This window comes from Heterocephalus glaber, unplaced genomic scaffold, assembly GCF_053883595.1.
Source record: "Heterocephalus glaber isolate CG9 unplaced genomic scaffold, H.glaber_assembly_v1.0 deba00001531, whole genome shotgun sequence".
In the NCBI taxonomy this organism is placed as follows: domain Eukaryota; kingdom Metazoa; phylum Chordata; class Mammalia; order Rodentia; family Bathyergidae; genus Heterocephalus; species Heterocephalus glaber.
Genome location: NW_028258329.1, coordinates 10271280 through 10294031, shown reverse-complemented (window position 1 = coordinate 10294031; position 22752 = coordinate 10271280). Strand labels below are relative to the sequence as shown.

General features: G+C 34.0%; 2 long non-coding RNA genes across 5 annotated transcripts in view; one reads left to right on the top strand and one right to left on the bottom strand.

The window, feature by feature from the left end:
• The first annotated feature begins 259 nt into the window (after positions 1-259).
• The window catches only part of LOC147824859 (uncharacterized), a 41728-nt gene continuing 19235 nt past the window's right edge, over positions 260-22752 (top strand). For 2 of the 3 annotated variants that reach the window (XR_015441709.1, XR_015441707.1), the window contains exons 1-3: positions 260-512; positions 10283-10465; positions 16501-16568. This is a non-coding gene — a long non-coding RNA (uncharacterized LOC147824859). The remainder of the gene's footprint in view (positions 513-10282; positions 10466-16500; positions 16569-22752) is intronic. The other variant, XR_015441708.1, reaches the window with a different exon arrangement.
• Positions 5784-22752, bottom strand: part of LOC110350726 (uncharacterized) — a 45977-nt gene continuing 29008 nt past the window's right edge. Inside the window, exons 1-3 of one of the 2 annotated variants that reach the window (XR_002397506.2) lie at positions 11889-13148; positions 10408-10512; positions 5784-10294 (exon numbers count right to left, since the gene is read on the bottom strand). This is a non-coding gene — a long non-coding RNA (uncharacterized LOC110350726). Of the gene's footprint in view, positions 10295-10407; positions 10513-11888; positions 13149-22752 lie in introns of those variants that run through there. The other variant, XR_002397505.2, reaches the window with a different exon arrangement.

The following is a 22752-nucleotide window of genomic DNA, read 5'->3' as shown; positions in this document are numbered from 1 at the left end:
TCATTTGGAATGGGTCTAATTTGGCTATCATGGAGAACAGAAAAACTAAACTATGCCAATTAATGAAGAATAAACTGTGGAGGCTGTGTTTCAAAAGAAAATTTCCTCTTGAATGTCCTGATTGCCGTGTCACATCAAGTTAATATTTATTGAGTGCTCATTAGGAGCTAAAACTTGTGTTAATGATTTCTAGTGGAAAATTAAAAATTAATCAGCAAACTAGTCATTATTATTTTCTCGATTTAGCTGCAGAAATGACTCCTTGGTAGGAAAACATGACAAACCAGAGAAAGCTAGCATCAGCGCCTCCTCAGTCATCCCTGGACTCCAGCCACGACTGTGTCCTTGACTGTGGTTATCAGCATTCTGAAGAAATGCAAGCTCAAAGAAGACTCAAAGACATTGAGGGAGCCATGTCTGCTGCTTGATGGAGGATTTCCTGATGCCAGGTCCTCTCACTGGTTCTATTCATCTCCTCAGCAATCAGCTTATATTCTGGACTGTAGTATGGGGTCAGTAGATGATCAGCAAGTTTTATAATGTTTAGCCTTTTCATTTTATCTACCTTTTTAATATCCACCTTAAAATACAAATTATAAACATGCATACAAATTGTTATAAAATAGAGAAAAAAACTTGAAGGAAAAATATGGAATTGTGAATCTGACAAACATTATTTTAATTTTCTTGTACCAACTTCAACTGCATTTTCCACATGTGTTCTAAATCACAAAACTAGGATCCTATTGTATATTCTCTTTTGTATGTGGTTATTTCACTTATATCTTAAACATTTATCTTGTTATTAAATGGTTTTCTATGAAGTGATTGTTAATATCAGAACATAATTTCATTTTTTTCTTGAAATATAATGTTTAAGTCCTTGTTTTCACAAATTGCTTTGAAATTATAAAGCATTACATTTTATGGTAGGTAAATTTTGACTTTATAAAACTTAACTTCTTTCTTAATTATCAAATATTTCTAACAGTGATAAGTATAACCAACTTTAAGCAAATACCTAAGTTCAATATCAATCTTATGCAGATGTTAAATATTCATAAGTAATAAAATACCTCAACTCTGTCTATAAGTCTGTTCTCCTGATCTATGCTCCTCCTTTCTTTATCAAACATGACTACAGTGTGGAAGTTGATGATTTCCAGTCCACGACTGGTTTTAGTGCCTTTATACAAATGCTTTTATCTAAAACATGTACATGGCATTATTTTAAATCTTTTAAAGTGAAACAAATGTCAACATATTGGACAATTTCTTAAGATTTATATGTTTTAATACATTTAATAGATATAATGCATTGAATAATTTTTTACCTGTTAAGTTATACCACTATATAAAGAACCGTATCTGTTCTCCCATATTCCACTTATTTTCCTTTGGCAAAGAATGTTGAGGTGAACATTTTTAGCCTCTTTCTCTACGTAAGTGGAAACATTTCTCCAGAGGAGTCACACAGACATGACAACATGAGCCAGTGAAGTTTGTTTATCTTCAACTTTCTGCATTTTATCAAATTTCTTTCTAAATCCATTGTGCCAATTTCCGCTCCACCAAACGATTCAGGAATTCTTTCTTCCCACACATCATTCAAACTTCCAGGATTATTAGACATTAACTTTTGATTTTTTTTATTTTTTATTTTATGGCTTCCTTATCTTTTTCTTTTGTGGCTCTTTCTCATCTTGCACCACGTCATGCTCACTATATGATGATTATGCCCTCCCAGTAGGGAAAACTTTTCTTCATACATTCTTGTCTTTACACATCAGAAGTGTCTTGCTTGCGTATCAAGCTCCAACTGGAATGTTCACCACAGTGTCTGTGACTCACGGTTGGTTTCTGGGTTAGAGTAGATATTCTATAAGTAATCTTGATGAATGAATGAATGAATGAATGAATGAGAGAATGAATGAATGAACAAATCACTGATTAGCCTCTGTAATGATTCATCCAACCCAGGACTCTTGCTAACTGTCCATTTCTTTGGGATGTTTTCAAATTTACATTTTTTAGAGAAAATTTTGTGACAAAATATGTTTAGGTCTTATGCATGTCTGATGATTTTATTCTTGGCTATTTATGTATGAGTTGCTTTTGTGAATAAGCTCTTTTGTCTTTGGGGAGGTGACAATTTCTTACTTTTAGTGGGTAAAAAACAATAGACTCACTATATTTTGTATATCTTCATATTTTATAATGTGTCATTCAGTTGATTTTTTTCTCTGTATGGTAAAATATCTGTAAATAGTGATGTCTATTTTCTTACTGCTATTTTTTTGGAAATTTTTCACATTTTTCTTATCATGTAATATAGCTAGAAATACTTTTTGACTACCGATAGTATCACCTTATCTTGCCCCAAATTCTAAATTAATTTTTACAAAACCATCTATTTCAGATTTGCCAAGAATTTAAAAATGTAAGCGATATATAACACTTTTTATAATTTTGATTTGTATGTATTTGTTTGTGTAACGGTGATTGTTTTTATTTTCTTTTTTGGTTGCCAATTTTATGAATCATATTAATAGATTTCCAATTGATAACACTTCTTTACCTTTTATTAAATTCCAGTGGAACATATACTACCATTGTTTTGCTCATACTGGTGAATGTAATATGGTAGGATTGTATTTCATAATTTTGCTTCTAAAATTTAAATGATTCATTGGTATTCATGTTTATACTTCAGAAATGTCATTAATGAAATGAAAAGTATATAGCCAACTTCAGAGGCTACTGCCAGAAAGGTAGTGCTGTGTTTGCACAACGGTGCTAACGTGGACATCATCGGTGCTACCTACATTCAGAAATGAGTAGAGCATTTTCCCATCTTTTACCTGTTGCCATATTATATTATTTGTCAGGATTTTTACATTTTCACTGATAAATTGAAAGAATTTGCTACTCACACTACTTTAACCAACTGCATACTTTGGAGTCATCCTAGCAAAAAAAGTTTTTGATATGGTCCTTTGACTCAAAATCTAAATTATTTTTAATTAATGAGAGACTTACAGGCAGTGATAATTGTCACTTTATATTTGTTCTTATTATAGAATGCTAAACTTTCAGCTTTCTCTGTTTCTTTACTTTTTACTTTACTGTGTGTCCACAACTGGGTCAGAACACTGTCACTTTAATTTAATGATTGCCCTTGTAATTACTGCAAGTATATATGCGTCTATTTTTCCCTGATTATGCATGTTAGGTCAAAAGTAATGAAGTACATATTCAGAAATTTAGTATGCTTTTATATCTTTTTCCCACTCATTCACCCCCATTAGCAATGATTCATAGGTTGTGATTTACATAATTTAGAATTGTATCCAAATTCGAATTGAAAAATCATTATTTTCACAAGATTTATACTTCCTTCTTTCAAATGTTCTCTGGCATGCATGTTCATTCAATTCCAATTTTTTAATACCTAAAATTTCCACTGTGGTTCCTCCTCTCAGCTATCTGCTTCTACTGGTTCTTAGGCTACTCTCTTACCATCCTCCTTGTCTCCCCTCAAGGACTACAGTGTTTTCTTCTTAGATATCTTTCTTTCTTGTGGGAGAGGAATTGTTATACAGTACTTTTACTCTCTTAAGCACTACACGAGGAATTATTTCCCTTTCATTTCCAGAAATTCTTCAAAGCTCCCTAAATAGGAATGCCACTGTCCATTTTTCCTATAACTTCTTAATCATTTTCATGTAGAATTGCCAAATAAAATAGAGGATGACCAGTTAAATGTGAACTTCAAATAAGTAATAAATGACTTTTTCAGAGTGGTCTGTGTTATCTTGTTTAAGTTTAGTCTCTAAATCTGTTAGTCTGACTTTTGATGGACATCTATGCCCTCTTCCTAGAAAAGTCATGCTTTACCTCAATCCAGTTTGTGCTTCCTATTTTCATCCCACTCTTTTATCTATTATATAACTTCTTTATCCCATATAGCATTTATTTCTTAGTTCATGTTTGGAAGTCTTGTGTCACAGTGCATAGGCCACTGAGTCACCTCTTGCTTCAATTGAGGATCACGGGGCTGGGATACAGCTCAGGAATAGAGCACGTGAACTTCACATTCAAGGCCCTTGCTTCAGTCCTGAGCATTATTTTTAAAAATAAGGATAAAACTCTATTTCCTGCAGCTAAGTGAGCCTCTGAATGCTAGATACTGTGGGAGAATGGCAAAGAGGACCTCTTAATGTCCATAATTGCTTGTGGGTGCCAGAGTCACCTCTTATATTACAGCAAGCACTGAACATTATGAAGGGGAATATAGCACAATCTAAAGTTGAAACTATAAATTCCCTGAAGCTCAGAGAACATACATTCTGCTCAACTGTTTTTATCGTGCTTTCCTCAAATTTTTCAATATACCCCTGAAGCTCTGGTGTGATTCTTACAGTGCTTTGTGTGATATAGGACTCTTACTCCTAACACCTCCTTATCACTGCCATGTTGACTAATTTTGACCAACTTGTGAGTGTAAAACCACGTCACATGATCATTTATTTGCGTTACCCAAGTTAATAAGGAGATTTAACATTTTTGCAAGTGTTTATGGCAACTTGATAACCCCTTCAGTGAGTGACCTGTTAATTTATTCGTATACTTTTTGTTTGTCTCTTTTATTTCAGGAATTTTTCATATTCCAAAAACCTATTCCTATGCATTACATATCACTCAGTATATTCTCCAGGTTCTAGTATTTAGTTTTTTAGATTTTTGATTGCTAAGGTTACTGAAGTGGAATTCTTATTTGAGTACAAGGTACAATTTTGAAAACACAATACATTTGTTTACTTTAAATTTCTCACTTTATGAAGAGGAAATGAGAGTGGTAAAATATTTATCTATGTTTCCATTACTGGTTCAGGACACAAAGAAAATTAGAAATTAGAGCTCTTGATTTCTGGGTTAGTGATTTGGGATCATTTCAACATATTCTTCATTGAGCTCTGGATAAAACTGTACTCTTTGAGAAAAATATTACACACAAAGTACCTTTAATTCATTGTGTTTTGATACATATATATATGTACTGATTTTATTTTATTTTATTAACAAATGCAATGCTTAGGTGGAAATTACCTTTTGAGAGTTTGCCTTTCTTGTCTTTCTTCCCTGGTAGGTTTCATTTGATAGCCATGAACTGTGGATAAAGAATAAATATTGCTTTTCTGTACCCTAGGACCATCCTCTGCCTTATTTATGTCTGACCCAGTACAGAACTGCTGACCTTGGGAAGTTTAATTGAGACTGGAATTATATGGCACAGCTTGAGGCCACCTGAATTTAGAGGGTGTGACATACACAAAGACACACACATGTTGACGGCCTGATGAGCTAGTGTGTGTGTGTGTGTGTGTCTGTATGTCTTTAGTTCTGTTCAAATGACAGCAGTGAAACAGCCTATTGTAATTTTTATTGCAAAGAATTCTTATGAAACAATATAATACACCTACAGTCCTCTATAATTATAACATAGAATTTATGTGTTAAGTAAATGCTTAGCTACTTAAATATGGAAACTATTTAGGTTTTTAAAAAAGCAGTAGTTAGGTGTAATTAATTCAAGACATAATTATTATAATATTTAAAATTTTAAATAGCTCAAGTGCTTAATGAATACTGACATTTCCATTATGTTATTAAGATAATTTAATAATATAAAAGCAAACAAAAATTTGGTATATGATCTGTTTTAGCTAACCATTTAATTGTTTAAATGCTACCATAAATGGCCAATTACTAAAAATAATGTATTATATTTAATAAGATTATGACCAAGATTTCAGATTTAAATGATATATAAAATCAATGGTGCTACTCTTAGGAAGACAAAAATTAAATTAGTTTTTGTTTATTAGCTAAATTTAAAATCAATTGCATTCCTACTCATATATTCCCCATTTAACTACAAGGTAGATTTTGCACTTTTTTATTATGAGTGTTACTGTAAATAAACCTGAAGATTAAAGTTGGCAATGTTCATTCATGGTTCTTTTGTCTAATTATTGAAATAATTACACAATTACTTTCAGAAATATCATTACCTATCCCAAATAATTAGTTAACAGTATGCTAAAGCTCAAAAATATTGACAAAATGCTTCCATTTTGAGGAAAGTACAAAACTTAATGTTTTCATCTAACATAACTAAACCCAGTCCCAAAAGTGGTCTTTAAATAATCATAGATAAGATTAAATTGATCAGGACATAATAATGTCATATATATAGATATATTTGTGTGTGTATGAAAAGATTTCTAGAGAATTTAACTTCAATAACTAAAAATTTAAGAAAAATTTCTCTCTCCCTCCTCTTTCTTTCCCTTTCTTTCTTCCTTCCTTCCTTCCTTTCCTTCTCTCTTTCCTTCTTTCTTTCTTTCTTCCTTTCACAGAGAATCCTATGGGTATAACCAGTACTCAAAATTTGTGAAACAAAATGAAGGGCCCAAGTTTGCTCCCAAGATACTCACCCAGATAGAAGCTAGGCAGATGGATACTCACACAATCACCCACATAAATTCACCCATGAATGACCTTTAAAGCCATGAATGAGGTCAATACATCATCAAGTTATAGCACAGCTTTATTTATCAATATGTTACATGAAATTATTTTTACATTAATTGGAGGCTGACAGGATTTCTTTAGTCAAGAAATTCTATCTCATGTGATATAAAGTTATGAACACAGAAGCATACAGTTTTAAAATTTAGAATAAATGGTCAAATTTTTAGAAATTAAACACACAAAGAGTAAGGACCTATGGTCTTAGTCTGTCAAAAGTCCCAGTTTCTATACATTTTGTTTTGATAGGAGACTCCGAAAAAGTAGATGATTAATAAATGTTCCCTCACCTAGAAATCCGAATTGACAAATAAAAGTAAGAAGTATGATAATGATAATCAGCACTTATAGAAGGGCATGTTGCAGATACTGTCTACATACCTCACACTCGTTATTCATTTTACTCTAGCTAGTCATTAATCAGCTATTTTTGCACAGGGCAAGAAGGAACTCTATGTGGCTATTCAGATATGAGGCTGAAGTGGATTTTTTCACAGGAACCATAGGAAACATAGGGGTAAGGTTTTCAGCCTTTATTCAGTCTCACATTCATTTCTTATACTGAGTCATAGTATAGCACAGAAGCTGCAAATATTTATGAGATTCTTATTTATAATAAGTGGAAATGTTCAGCTGATATCAGATCTCAAATTGTTTCAGTAAGAGAACTAGATAGTTTACAAAATGGTACCTTTTTAAGTCACCAGAGTTAGACTGTCTTAACTGTGATAATTATATGAGCATCTCAATAGTTAACTTTAGGAAGACTGCATCTTCTTCATCCATGGTCCACATATAGTTAGATTTCTTAATGCCTTCTGAATAGCATCATCTCTCTTTACCTAGAAAATCTAAGACTTGATACTATAAAATAACAGGGCACTCAAACTTGAACTATTAACAAATTAGGTGTTGAATCATGACATTAAAAATGCCACAATTATCCACACAACCTATTCATAAATGGCTCTGGTTTTGCTTGTGGATAGTTACAGTCACTCATGATTTGATACTCAGAGCTATTAGCGTAATGTAACCTATTTATGGAACTGAATTTAGTACCCAGGAAGGATCTATTCCTGTGTTCAATGGAAATTATTCCTGAACATTGATAATAGTGTTCCAATCTTTCAGCTGGCATAATATAATGAATCACATAAGGTTTGGCCTATTTTTTTTCAAGCTACTAGATACATAGACATCATAGTCTGAAACTGTCTATAACTGAATGCTTTAAAAACATAAATCTAACTCCACAAAAACCATATACACACATACATCACGGAAGAACAAAAGATATAAAATAAAATGGCTTGAATACTACGTATTATCCAAATACAGTGACCTTTTGGGCAGATAGAGACTGGGAGTGAGGGAGGCTGAGGGTGGCTCATGCTCCATATTAGGCAGGGAGACACTTCATGGATTAGGGCAATTGCCCTTCTGAGAAGCAGCAGACACCACAGGAGCCCGTCACCTGAGCACAGATCAAACTCAAGGGGCAGACTCCAGAGACCCTGCCATCCGGATGCCAGCAGGGCCTCTTCTCGTCTAGATTTTCCTGTCTCTCCTCTCTCCCTAAGATCAAAGGCACCAAGATGGTCTCCTTGTATCTATGCAAACTTATTGAGATGGACCATATACACTTTTAAAGATCTATCTGATTTCGGTCAATTTCAATCCCATAATGGATCATGAAATATCTCTAAGAATCATTACTAACAGAACCTTGGGGTCCTTACAGAATTACATACATTGGAAATAAGATAATCCAATGAAATAAAAATTTCTGTATTTTCTTTCCCTAAGGAGCATCATAAGGAAAGTTCTCAACATTCCTTTGTAGATTTAGAGTTCTGATTCCTGGAGATCTCACTGAGTCCTCTTTGCTTTTACACAGGTTTCCATACAGACTTAGGGAGCTTCTTCCTTAAGTGTGTAAATAAAGTCTGTTTATTCAAATCTTAGACTTTGCTGAAAGACTCATAGGAAATCAATCCGAAGCTGTCATACCTGTAACATGACTCCAGAAGAGCATGTGTTTGCAACTGTGAATAGAATCTGTGCTTTGACAAAAATACTATGCATTTGTGACAAGCAATATAGGAACAAAAGTTCTGGACTAGGAGAAAATTTTGGATCTCTTATTTATTACATTTTTAATAGAAACTCAGAGAAAGCCTTATCTGCTGTCATTTGGTTTAAATTCCACAGTACTTTTTGTATTTGACCAAATTCTCTTATCTCTTATTTCCTTGTATTCTGACGTGCCAGACTCCTAGCAGTTGATATACTTATCTGTGGTTTTATAATAAAGTTTTAGCTTCTGCTGAGGGAAAAGGGGGAAAAAGTAGCAAGAAACAGAAAAGCTGCCCTTAGATTCTAACTATACCAGCTGCTTGAGTCCATTGTAAGACTGAAATCGCTCCCTGTTGTTGGCATGTTTGGGGAAGTTTGAGGGTTAATTTCTGCAATCAAGGCAGAGGTTTACACTGTACCTACTGTCATAGACTGATTTCTTTATAGAAGAGTAGGCAGGTATGATGTATAAAGTGTAAAGTAGGAAGCAAAAAGATAATAGAGGAACACACACACAAATGGTAAAACAAAAATACAAGAGAATAGAAATCACATAATCCTAAGGTTCAGTCCCAAGCAAGCCAATATTTGAGTTTCAAAATTAAAAACATAGATGGTTTTTGGCATGTCTTCCCTATTGTATATCAATCACTTTACTAATTTTAATCCCAATTCAAAAATTAAGGAAAATTCAAATACAAACCCCATTGACATATGAAAAAACGAGTTGAAAATTCAAACTGCCTACATTGTGAAAAAGTGTGAATTGAAAAAGTTTCACAGTTCTTGTGCAAGGAGATGAGACACAAACTCATAAACAAATAAACAAATAAATGAATGCATACTGTAAGTAGTTGGGGCCATGGACATACTTTTCCAAAGATTCACGGGCAGATGAATCCTTCACACTGGTTATTGGTCTAGTAAGATCTAATCCAATAAGCAATTGCAATATAACAATATCTGTTATGCACCAGACCCCATTCTGGATAGTTCTGGGTACGGCTGGTGCCAAGGTAAGCTCGCTCTAATCCTGACCTTCCACAGTCACACACCCATATGCCACAAGTGTAAACCCATCTGACCTCAGAATATCCATTTACAGGGACCCCACCACCCATCCCTCTTGAGGAAAGGAAACAAAACTCCATAACAGTTTAGAGGTATTGTTGAAATAGTTTTATGGCTTGAGCTATTTTCCTGATTCCCTGGAACCAAATACAGTTCAGTGAAATGATGGATTGCAAGAGGATTTCCTTGAAAGAAAAACTACCCTTTATAGGAAGTGGAGTTGCACTTCTAGGACTATACTGAATGTTGGGTAATGACAACACTGAGTTTATATCCCTTCTGAATCCTCTTTCTGGTTCCATTTAGCTAAATTTGATGCTGAGGTGCAGTTCTGCTGTGGAGAATATTCACACTTCGGTTTCTAGTAGTCATGAACCATTTGATACTTCTGCAAACCAGGGATCTTGGAAAGTGATAAGCTGTCACTTCATAGTGACAGTAAATTTATCAGTATTTCTTTGTGAATGTTCATAAGGAAGATGGAAAATCTCCCTCTCCTCCCTTGTCTTTGCTAACAGATGTTTTGCCTCTGTCACAGAGTACAATAAACCTGTAGAATAAAGAACGCAGAACTTATAAGGAAACATCAGCTGCTTTTGAAAGGAACAAACCTATTGGATTACTTCCAAGATAGTCAACTCTTACAGAATGTGACAACTCTACCTTTTCATTTCCTATTTGGCCTGCAGGAGATAGAAGATTTAGTGTCCTTTCATACACGGTAAGTCTATGAAACTTCTTCTTATGGCCTCTGGCGAGTACTGGAGGCTGGAAAAGAAATCACATTGCTTGAGATTTGCAGCAAGTATCCATATTAAGCTGCTTCAATTTGCAGTAAAGATGCTGGTGGCACTTTGCAAATATTGTCACCATTGACCTGCAAAGGTTGTACATCTAAACCTCTGAGTGCTGCTTTCATGTCAGCAAATGAGCTGTTTTCAATCCCTGTTTCACTCTTTTTTTTTTTTTTTTTTGCTCTTTTGCCAGGTTCCAAGCTGAGACTGTCAACATTACTATAACTTGTGATCCTGCACAGCCATCAGTTTAAAATAATTTCCATGCACATTTATTCAGGCTGGGACATAAGCAGGAGGTCCCAAAGTGGCAGGTTCTTGCATTACTCTAATCCAGTTACCACTGAGTTAAAATGCTTTCATTATGGTTTCAAATCCCTGGGAGAAAGTAGGTATGACAAGCCAGGGTCTGCTTATTATGCTTTAAACCAAGACTGACTCCATGAAATAGTAGCAAGACTGAACAAGTACATTTTTACATACTTTCCTTCTTCTGTCTTTCTTGGGTCATATTTTTAATTTTTCCTAATTTCAACTCTCTTCAAGGTTATTCAACCTAATTTTTTGGATATTTGGACAGCAAAAGTACAAAAAATTATACAGTAAATTACTTACTTATGCAAAGTCTTACACACCTTGGGCATGCATTAATGTGCCCTAACCCCCTTGTCAACTAAGATATTTTGAAAGCATCTAAGCCTGTTTATCTAAGCATTGGTGAATTATTAAAAATTAACTACTCCCTTTACTATGTCCTTAATTCAAATATTTAAGTTGCAATTTGATATCATGCAACTTATTTATTTAGTTAATATTTATGAAACAGCTAGCTAAGTGCCACTATTGTGCTACATGAGCTGTCTCAAAGGAAAGGTAGCCATAGTACAAGCCTGTTAAGCAGCTAACAGTCTTAAACAGGGAAAATGGACAAATCAGCAGATGATTTCCGTAATTTAAAATACATATGTGTGATATCAGGAGAAGGACAAAAGAGCGGGAGGGAAGTCTTGGGAGTACTGGCACAGATCCATCTCCTAAAGCAGACATGAAGGAGGCTTTCCTGAAGGAAAATGATGGTTCTCTCAGTGAGGCAGAGGGCTACAGTGTATTTTAAAGAAACAACAGAATACTTGTGTGCAGCATTATCACATGTGTAATATAGAAAAAATAGAAAGGATTTTGAAAGATGTTAGAGAAAGGAAGCAGGAGTAGAGGTGGCTTTATTTCAACACATCTATCTGAACCTCATTTAGACAGTGATGATACAGATGATTTCATTTTCAGAGTGAAATTTGCCCCATTCAAGGGTCTTGTGTTAGTACTCATCTTTATATCACTGTTACAAAATACCTGAGGTCAACAACTTATATGAAGGAAAGGTTTATCATGACTCATCATTCCAGAGTTTTCAACCTTAGGTCACTTGGATGCGGTAGCAGGAGAGTACATCATGGCAGCCTCCTTGGAAAGAAAAGAGAAGAGGCTAGAGTCCCAATGTCCTTTTCAAGGGCATGTCCCCCAGTGACAGAACTTTCTCCACTAGGTTCCACCTCTTACATGTGCCACTTTCCCATAGCACCAAGGAAAGGACCGAGCCTTTAACACAGAGGGCTTTGGAGGAGACCCAAGATGAATACCAGTGTCCAAAGTCAGTGTAAGTTAGTTCCTCATTCCTTGTCTTCTCGCCTAGTTCAGCCCAATTTTTTTCAGTATTTAATGTCTAGTAAAAGAAAGCAAAAGTCATAATGAAGGTGATATATTTCTATCTAGTTAATACATTCTTTGAAATTCTAGATCTTATTTTTATACTTTGTACATTCTTAGGGTAAATTATACACTGAATATAATAGTTACGGAGTGGGGAGGGCTTGCGTGAATGCACAAATGAGCAGGTGAATTTAAAATAACCAAAAAAGTTTGCTTCTTATTCATATGGACAACAGCTTAGCTTCAAAAATATATATGCAAGATTTATACTTTGGCATTTCTTCAGTATTTGGTTCAATAATTTCATTAATCATTGTAAAAGAATATGCTCAACTATCACCAATTTTATGCTTTTAAATACATATCTTGGAATCTAATAGAAAGTTATAAGTTTGAAGAATTTTATATAAAACTCACAAAGAATGGATTCAGCATCTGATTAACTACAGTGTAATACACAGTCAAAAATACGAACATCGTTGTATTACATTTTCTTAAAAAGTACTTGCATCGTGTCTCTCATAGAAATAAGATAACTGACAGTGTTTTTCATCTTTATTGTGCTGTTTTCTTTTGCAATAGTAAAATTAAGATTGCCTGACACTAAGTGTAAATGTCTTTGAGAAAGCTATAATTAGAGTCTAAGGGTAAACTAGAATTTGTTTCAGCACCAATCTACATTTCAGAAGGTTGAAAGCAATTTTGGTTAGAGGAAAGCTCTATAATTTTTCTCAAGTGACTGGTAGATAGCTTACATGAAAATCTAAATTACTCAAATGCTAGCAAGATAATAAACCAATTAACCACAGAAAATCATTCCTGCTATTTTGCTACATAAAGTTGTAATTATCAATTCTAAAATATTTTGAAATTTCTTCTTCAACTAGTTTGAAGGGCAGTGGTAAAAAAATATGACAAGTTAAAATACAAGAGTTTCTGATTCTACTATATTTTTAAAATGCCTATTGTATGCAATGCTATGACCCCGGTCCTAGAGAGGATTTTCGGAATGTACCAAATAGAAAACTTTGGCCTCAGGGTGTGTCTCATTCTACTTGGTTAAAAGAGACATTAAACACATAACCAAACTCTGTAGTACATTAGATGCTATGTGTTTAGGCAGTACATAAACGTTAAAAAGAAAAAAAAAAGTAAGAGTGCATAATAACTTAAAAGTTTACAATCAGTAGAGGCCTCAATAAAAAGGGAGACTTAATTTTAAAAAGTTGAAGAAAGTGAGAAATAAATCTATTCATTTCTCCTTGAGAAGAGATTTCAAGACTCTTGTGATGATTAATACAAAAGATCTGGGAACGGGCCACGAGTTGGAGGTGCAGAAAGAGGTGGCATAGCTGAGGTAGAGAGCAGGCCAGGCAGAGTAGGAGAGGGCAGCGTCACAAAAGTGAGGGTGGACAGGGGTTACAAATGGTGTAGCACCATTGGAAAGATCTGTCCCTTTACTGTGATCTCAATCTGTCCCTGGGATTAGGGACAGTGTGTGACATGGGATGACTTGTTCATTTCCTTTTTTGAAAGAACACTCTGACTTCTGCTAGGGATTTGTCAGCAGGGATGCAAGAAAGACACTGATAAGAGTGTGGATGACACGAGAATCTCGAGTTGCCACTAGCTGGGAGCAGGCTGGTAGCAATGGAAATCATGGGAAGTGGTGAGACTCTGGATCAATTTTGTAGGTGGAGATGACAGGGTTTGCTGATGAGTTAGATTTGTGACATCAAGAACAGGAAAGACACACACCTCAGCACCCATAAGAAAGGATTAAATTTTCCTGGGGACGAGTGATGCATAAGAAACTAAATCAAACTAAACTCAAACTTTTGTCTTCTCTTCCTAAAATGTGAAGCATGAAAATAGATGTCTTCCCCAAAGTAAAATGAAAGGGAACTTATGGGGTTCAGGGTACAGGTCCAGTTTTGAGTGTAGTCTTTACCACCAACTCAATGGTCAGTGTGATCATAGCAGCGTTATTTCACTCTGTTCAATTTTCTTATCTTTAAAGGGGTAACAATAATAGTGCTTATGTCTTAAATGGCTTGTGAGTACTACGGAGAACACCCATGAAAAGTAACTATCACTGTGAAGGACATATAGTAATCACATAGTACATATTAGAAAATGAGTTCTTTTTTGTAAAATGAGAAGCAAATAACCATTTCAACAGTGGTAAAACTCCCCACAAACTAGGAAGAAATAATTCTAATATTGGATATATATAAATATATATTTTAAAATATATTTTATATAAATATATATATTGGAGATATATATATATATCACAATTTTTTAGTACCACTTGCTGAACACAGAAATGGAGAGGTGCTCATTGAAGATAAATTAAACAGCACAGTCTTGGTTTACAAAGAACTTATAGGTTGGTGGGGAAAGAGGAAAATGCAAATACAAGATATTGTAGGAAGCAAAAAGCAAAGGAAAACAGTAAGGATGTTTGCCCTGAGAGTGGAACTAGATTGGCTAAAGTTTCCAAGTGGGCATATAGTAAATTTTCGAGCTATAGTGGCATTATGTTCAAAACCAAAAGTCAGTACAGGTAATTGGAGACACATAGCTATATGGAAAAACAGGGTCAGATTCTTGAAAATGGGATTATCCCCCAAAGTTCAAATGTACAATAATTTTAATGTGTACTACATGAGAGTTATTGTTACCTAAGCTACTATAAAAATGTTTGTCTTATCTTCAGACAGGTGAACATCCAGGGTACTCAGGCCAGATTTCCTCAAACAGAAATTCAGAAATACAGTTAGGGGAGCCCTAAATTGGAAGTGCTTATCTGAACTAAAATCAAAACCGTCAAGTTTGTCTCTCTCCCATTATTAATGGATGTTTAACACCCTGCTAAGCTGGTCTCCCACTCAGCTATTTTCTTAAAGTTGGTTGAATAACTGGTATTCTTCCTGCTCACAAAGTCTTTGTTAATGTGCATATTGCAAAATCACCCTAAGTCAACATTCTGTGTCATCTGCATTGAAGGGAACTAATGTATGGATTAGAGCATAATAGCATGGGTTAGAGACAAAAGTGAGTCACTAAAGTAGTTGGTTCAAAGGAATAAATAACTAAATCATTACCTTGATGCCTGACTTAGAAAGCTTTAGCTCTCAAAGGAATAATGTCTGAAATACAAAGACTTCTGTAAATAACAGACCCCACAATGGACTGCAGTTTGGTGGCTTATGATGGAAGACCATGGACCATGCCTACACTCAACAAAACACAGGATTTAGTAGAAAAAATGGGATGAAATTATGTTGATATTCAGCAAATTTCTTGCTAAGGATGAAAATCTGAAGCCATTATTATAGAAGAAATATGGTAGGTAGGGATAATTGCTTTGTATATCAAGTTTAGATATATCTGGACATACCTCCCTGGAAAGGATTTTACTCATTTATTGTAATCTATTCAGTGTGTCTGATGTCGGGGACACTTAGACAAATAACATTTGTATCTGAGGATGTCACATTAAGGAGCAGATATAACCCAAAGATTATATAGCTCTCTCAATAACAATTGGTTAATAGAGCTACTTGTGTCACTGTTTAAAGGGGTGCTGTATCTACATTTGCAATCCCAGACATGTGGGATGCTGAAGCAGAAGAATCACAATTTCAAGCTTGTCCTGGGTGACCTACTGGCTTAGCAACACCTGATCTCAAAATAAAACATGAAAAATAAAGGGCTGAGAAAATATCTTAATGCAGATTTCTGGGTTTAATACCTAGGTCTACAAAAAAACAGGGGTAACCTGCCTCAGGAGGAAAGGATGTGGTCAGTTAGTCATGCCTTGTGGGGATGATTTGAGGGAGACAAAGACCCCAAGTATCAGATATTTGACAGATGTTATCAAGAGAGAGTCATGAATATGTAAACTAATGTGTGCAAGAAAATGATAAGACGAAAAAGTTCAAGGAATGCACGTAGAGGTGATGAGAGCCAGAGAAGGCTTCCAAGAGGAGATCACACCTGATTTGAGTCTCAAAGGGCAATCATAGTTATACAAGGTAGAGGAAGGTGTACAAGCCACTCTAAAAGAGCCTAGTGTTAAGCACACCAAGAGGAAGATGAAGAAGAGGAGTGTTCAAGTACTCACAAGTAGTTTGGCCTTTCTAGAGCTGAGAGTCTAATCCAAAATGACCATGCTCCATCGATCCTCCATTCTTGCTCATTCTAATTCCTAAATATGTCTTAGACTTTGCCTGTTCTCTTCCTGTAGGCTATCAACCAGCATCAGCCATCGTCTTTCATGTAGGCTGTCACAGTGACCTCCTCACTGGATTTCCAGTAAGCACAACTGATTTCTCTAGCTATCTGTTTACTTACTGATTTATTCATTCATTTAAGCATTCACCAGCTTTATGGAGGAATTACTTACATGTCCTAAAACTCATTTACTTTGAGTGTAGAATTTGGTGATTCTTATTATATTTAAAATATTGTGCAGCCATCATCACAATCCAATTTTGGAACACTTCCATTAGTGCCCAAAGATCTCCTGTGACCATTAGCTCTCACAGCCATTCCTGTCCACCTCTATCCCTTGGGTGAGCACTGCTCATTGTCTCCATAGATTTTCCTACCTGGACAATTCACGGATTTGAATTTGTACAGTAAATTGTATTGTGTCTGTTTTCATGGATTTTGCATGCTATTTTTGAGGTCCATCAGTGTGGGAGAATGTCTAAGAACGTTGTTCCTTTTTATTACAGAAAGTATGTCATTGTATATAGATATATCCTGTTTTATTTATCCACTCACCAGTTGGTGGGTGTTGGAGTTGTTTTTACGTTTAACTATTATGAATAATACTACTAGGGACAGTGATACACAAGTTTATGTGCAGACACGTGGCTTCTTTTGCTTAGATACCTAGGAATGCAATTTCTAGGTCAGGTCACAAGGTAAATTTAAGACACTGCCAATTTTGCAAAAGTGGCTGGGAAAATTTTTAGTTCAATCAGCAACGCACACAATATTTTGCTGTTCAGATTTTTACTCCACACTACTGCCAGAGGGTTCTTTTCAAAATATATATATATATATATATATATATATATATATATATATATATATATGTCATGTTATTTTACAGCTCCAAAGGACTTCAGTGTTTTCTTGTTCTCAGAATAAAGCATCAAATTCTGAACAGAGCCCATGAGGACAAAGGAGAGACCTGGTCCTTACTTTTCTCTTTAGTTCCCTCCTGCTTTCTTGATGTGCCCTCTTTCACTCTATTCTGGCCACACTCAACCCCTCTCATTTCCTGAAATGTAACTCACTCCCATTGCAGGGCCTTTGCAAATGTTGTATCTAAGATCCCGAAGGCTTCCCCACCACACTAACATCCTTGATTTCATCTTCTTTAACTCTTAGTAACACCTACCCATTGGTTAGATATTCGATCTAATGCCACTTGATCAAGAAAACCTTCCCAGCTCTCCAGACTAGGTCAAGTCTCCTCCTGATATATTTTTTTCACTTTCTTGTTTTATAATTATATATCTATTTTTAAAATATTTTCGCTCCACCAACACAACCGGGTTTCTTGTACAAAGGACAATGCCGACCTTTGCTAACATTACATGTAAGAAGCATTTAGTAAACACATACTAAATGAAGGATAGTAAGAATTGAAGAAGTAGGGATGTATCAAATCATGCAAAGACTTTGCACACCTACTGAAGGAATTTCTTCTCTATTCTGTAGGTACTATGTCATTGAAGTGCTTTCAGATGGATAGCAATATAGGTATTTGTTTAAAGCAGCTTGTTTCAATTTACTTATGAGAAAACTATTTGAAGAAGCACAGGCTAAAAGCAGATAATTTGAGTATGTGGTAGGCATGTAGAGCAGGTTTAAGATTCAAGAGTAATTAAGGTGATTCTCATTATTCTAGCTTGGTAGATGGGTATAAGACACATTGAAATAGAATCACTGAAACATGAAAAAAATGATTACTATACAATTGAATTTATAAGAGTGCCACTCAGAAAGGAGTCTGGCGACTGGGTAAAAATTGCCCATGTAGATAATCATGAAACCATTGAGCTAGGAGAGAATGTTGGGTGTAGGCCCAGGATGGAAAGATGGGGGATCCCAACATGTCATGAGTCCCAAGTGAAATAAATAAATAAATAAATAAATAAATAAATAAATAAATAAAAAGATAAGAAAAAAGAAAAAAACCAAGCAAATCAGGGAGTCAAAGCAACAGTGTTTCAGTATGGACAGGTCAAGTACCATGGCCTTTTTCAGTTTCCCATGTACCCATATGCAGATTTGGCTCTCAGACAAGGACTATGTAGTCCCATGGCTTTAACAGGAAGAAAAGAAGTTGGTCCACATGATTTTACCTACCAAATTGTTGAAACTTGCAGCACAGGAGGATTTCTGATTAATTTTCTGTGGATTAGTAGAAGTTTTATTTTGGATACTCACAGGGTTTGTTTAGGAGATAATTGAGAATAAAAAAAGAAAAGGAAAGCTAGATTTAACTCTGCCCAAGTCTCTTCTTTCTTTCTTCCTGCTCCATCTGTTTTGACATCAAGACTATCTTGTTTTGTCAACTGTGCTGCAGACAGATAAGGATGGCAGATTTGCAGCTTAGTATTCATTAAGTCTCAGGTTGCCTTGACATCTGCCAATAGCTAGAACACTGTATTTTTAAATCTGAATTCTCTGCTCATTCACTTTTCCTGCTATTGAGGTTTAGTGACACAGCCAAAAAGCACCACTGTCACCCATGACAAGCTGCACTGTAACAGGGAGCAAATGAATGTTTTTAGAAAGCCAAATTACTTTGTATGTAATTTGAATTTTTATTTTTTTAATTTATTTTAAATTATTACAAAGATTTGTTAGAATAATTTAACTATGTGCATCTTTAATGCTTTTTGCTTATAAACTCTTCAAAAAATTAAAATCTATAGCCAAAAGGAATCATAATAAATTTAGGGTGAAATTTCATACATATTTCTTTTTTTTTTTTTGGTACCAGGGATCGTACTTGGGACCTTGCGCTTGTGAAGCAGGTGCTGGAACCACTGAGCTAAATCCCCAGCTATACGTATTTCAATTTTTCAACATGGCCAAGAAAACCTTTATTTAGCAAATATGTGCACCAATAATGCCCTTAAAATTTAGGAAGATCTCTTTAAAAAGGAAAAGATCATATTTAAGTGAAAGATCATATTTAAATGAAAAAATGCTTATTTTATATATTTGCAACTGATACTTTCATAGATGTACTGTAAATTTTCAAAGGCAGTATCTATTTATTTTCCAGCATGATCAAATGTATGAATTAATCTTTATGTGTAGCATAAACAACTATTTCTAAATATCAGTTATTCTATCAAAGTTTTAAAAATCATTTCTGATAATATTTCTCACTGGGGGAGTTATATTTTGAAAGATACAGCTTGAAGTGTTATTTGGGGGTAGAATTAAAAACTACAAATAGCCCTTAAAAAATGGAATAGGTAAGTTTCAACATTTTTCTATGAAATGAAATTCATATTTGTATCTTAAGATGAAGTCAATAGAAAAATAAGCTAAAGGTTTCTGTATATTTAATGAAAGATTTCTTTGATCTGTTAATAATCAGAGGAGTAACGAATACAGAAGTGAAGAAATTGTGGGTCAAAACTAAACTACCTGAATAAAAATCACAAACACACATATGCACACATAAAATATTTAAGAATTCAACAGCTATTTATTGATAGGCAGCAAAGATAAAGAGGCTAATATTCCAGACAAAGCAAACCACACAGAAATCAATTCCACATTTGATATTACATTTCTCCTTGAGGTAATTTCTAATTCTTTGATAAGCAGAGCCAGAATTGTCAGCTGAGATGCTGAGAATCTGCACTGAGGTCCAGGCAATTTCTAGTAGCCCAGGAACAATATTGAAGTTCAAAGCCCAGAAGGTGAAAGGGCTCTGGGAAGCAGCCAGAATTGTCACCTGGCACTGCAAAAATATAAGCCCCAGGATTAAATAAAAACTGAAAATAAATAATTTGTAAAAGGCCCAAGTCCAGTTTTAAACCTACCTAATTAATGATTGAGTTAAATAAATATAGGTCATTTTAAACTGCAAAAATAAGTGCTCATAGAAAGATAATAATGCCTTTCTTAGTTCCAAACTGTCTCTAAAGTTTTATTACGTGAGGTTAAGTATTCAATTAAAAATGCATTGAATGCACAATGAGAAGTACCAACCAACAGGCTACAGAAATAAGAATAAAATAGAAATAGACCATCAGAGATTGAGATATCTGACTTACTGGGCATGAACTTTAAAATAATTATTTTTAATTATTAATATGTTCAAGATTAACATGGTCAAAAAGGAGATACAAAGGTGAAATGAGTAAAGAATTAATATAAATTCTGTAAGAAATGTTACAATCAGAATTAAGAAATCAAATGATAGGTTCTTAGAAAATTAAATACAACTAAAGAGAAGATTAGTGAACTAGAAGATTGTTTAAAAGAAAATATTCAGACTGGAGCACATAAACACCAAAAAAAGGAGAGAGGGAGAGAGGAAGAGAGAGAAAGAGAGAGAGAGAGAGAAAACAAAAGAAAAATAAATGGAAAATACCAAACAACAACAAAACAGTGAAAAAAATTTGTATCCAAATAAAAAATGTTTAACATATATACAGTTGGAATTTCAGGATGAAAAAAAAGAGATAATAAGGCAGAAGACATATCTAAGGGATAATGACTAGGAATTTTTCAAATGTAATTAAATATATTAAACTCCAAACAAGATAAATACAAAGGAATGGCATTTGGGTATATCAGATCAAAACTTTTAAAAATCAAAAGCAAAAGTCAACACTAACAAATCATAAAAGAAGCCAGAGAGGGGCTGGAGATTTAGCTCAGTGGTTTCGTTGCCTGCTGCGCAAGCACAAGGACCTGAGTTCAATCTCTGGTACCAAAAGAAAAAGAAAAAAAAAAAAGAAGCCAGAGAAAGGACATACATTTTTAAAGAATCATCAATAAACTTGAAAACAGACTTCTCAACATGGTGATGTTCAGAGAGCAAGAGACTCCAATCCTCAAAGTGATGCAAAAATATTTCTATTGCCAACATATAATTTGATGCCCAGTGAACATGTAATCATGATTAAAAACAAAATAACAACAATCTCAAACAAAAACATAAAATTCACTGTCAGCTCATCTGCAATAAAGGAAATCCTTTAGACAGAATAAAAATGAGGCCAGATGGAAGAATTGAAAGAGGAAAGAAGATAATATGTGGGTAAATAAAAATAATTATGGACTACATAAAATTTTTTATAATATCTTATTGTATCTTAAATACAGACCCAATTAAACTACATTTTACCCATAACATACAGTTGAACATTCTGTGTAAATTGAATGGAAGTATTCTAAGTTTTTTGAGTGTTTCAAAAATTGTTAAAACGATAAATTTCTTGAAGAACACATGATGATATTTTCAGGGAACATGAAAAAAAATGAAATTTGTTTAAAAATACTAACAGAGGGAAGATGAAATGACAAAATAAAAACATAGAAGAAAAAATAGAGAAAATTAGACAGAAAGCAAGATTAAAAATATACAAGTATAACAATAATTACATTAGTTGCTAGTATAATAAATATATTAAGTAAGAAATATTTGTCAAACCCTGTAAAAAATAATTCTATAAGTTCTTTGAAAGAAAAATACATTAAAAATAAGAATGCATGAGAATCAAAAGAAAGTTGTTGTGACTAATATTAGGAAAAGTATATTTTAAGACACAATATACAACTACAGATAAATCTAGATGAATCAAGACATTAAGAAAGTAAATCTATCAAAAACATATGACAATTAAAATGCGTATGCTCACTGACAGAATGAAAAAGAGAAATAAACTTTAACACATCTTTCTCAAGCTCTACTGTAACAAGAATTTAGAGAAGATATAGGAATTTTTATTTATTTTATTATTTTATTTATTGTTTTTATAGTACTCATTGTAATAAAATTCTAGTTGACTTTAAAGTCTTATCTTTGATGCTTAAAAATAACTAGAGGGGTGGTTTGGGATGAATCAAAGTAGAATTTTGCCTAATAGACTTTAAATACTTTCTGTTTTTAAAAATAAAGTTTTCATTTCACATTACTAAAAGAAGCACAGTGCTCTGGATATTTTTTCATTGACTTATTTTTAAATTAAAGTGTAGCTTAAATTCAGAGAAGTCCTTAACTAACAAATTATTTTATTGATAAAATTCACAAAAAGATCATATAACCATTACCCCAAATCAAGAAATAAAACATTCACAACATCAAAGCTGAGTCTTTCTTGCCCTCATTCCAGAAATAACTGAAGCCTTTGAATTATGCATTAGTTTTCCTTTGTAAGAACTGAATATAGCTGGAGTCATATGGTAGCTGTTCAGTCTACATCTTATATTGTTCAATCTATGT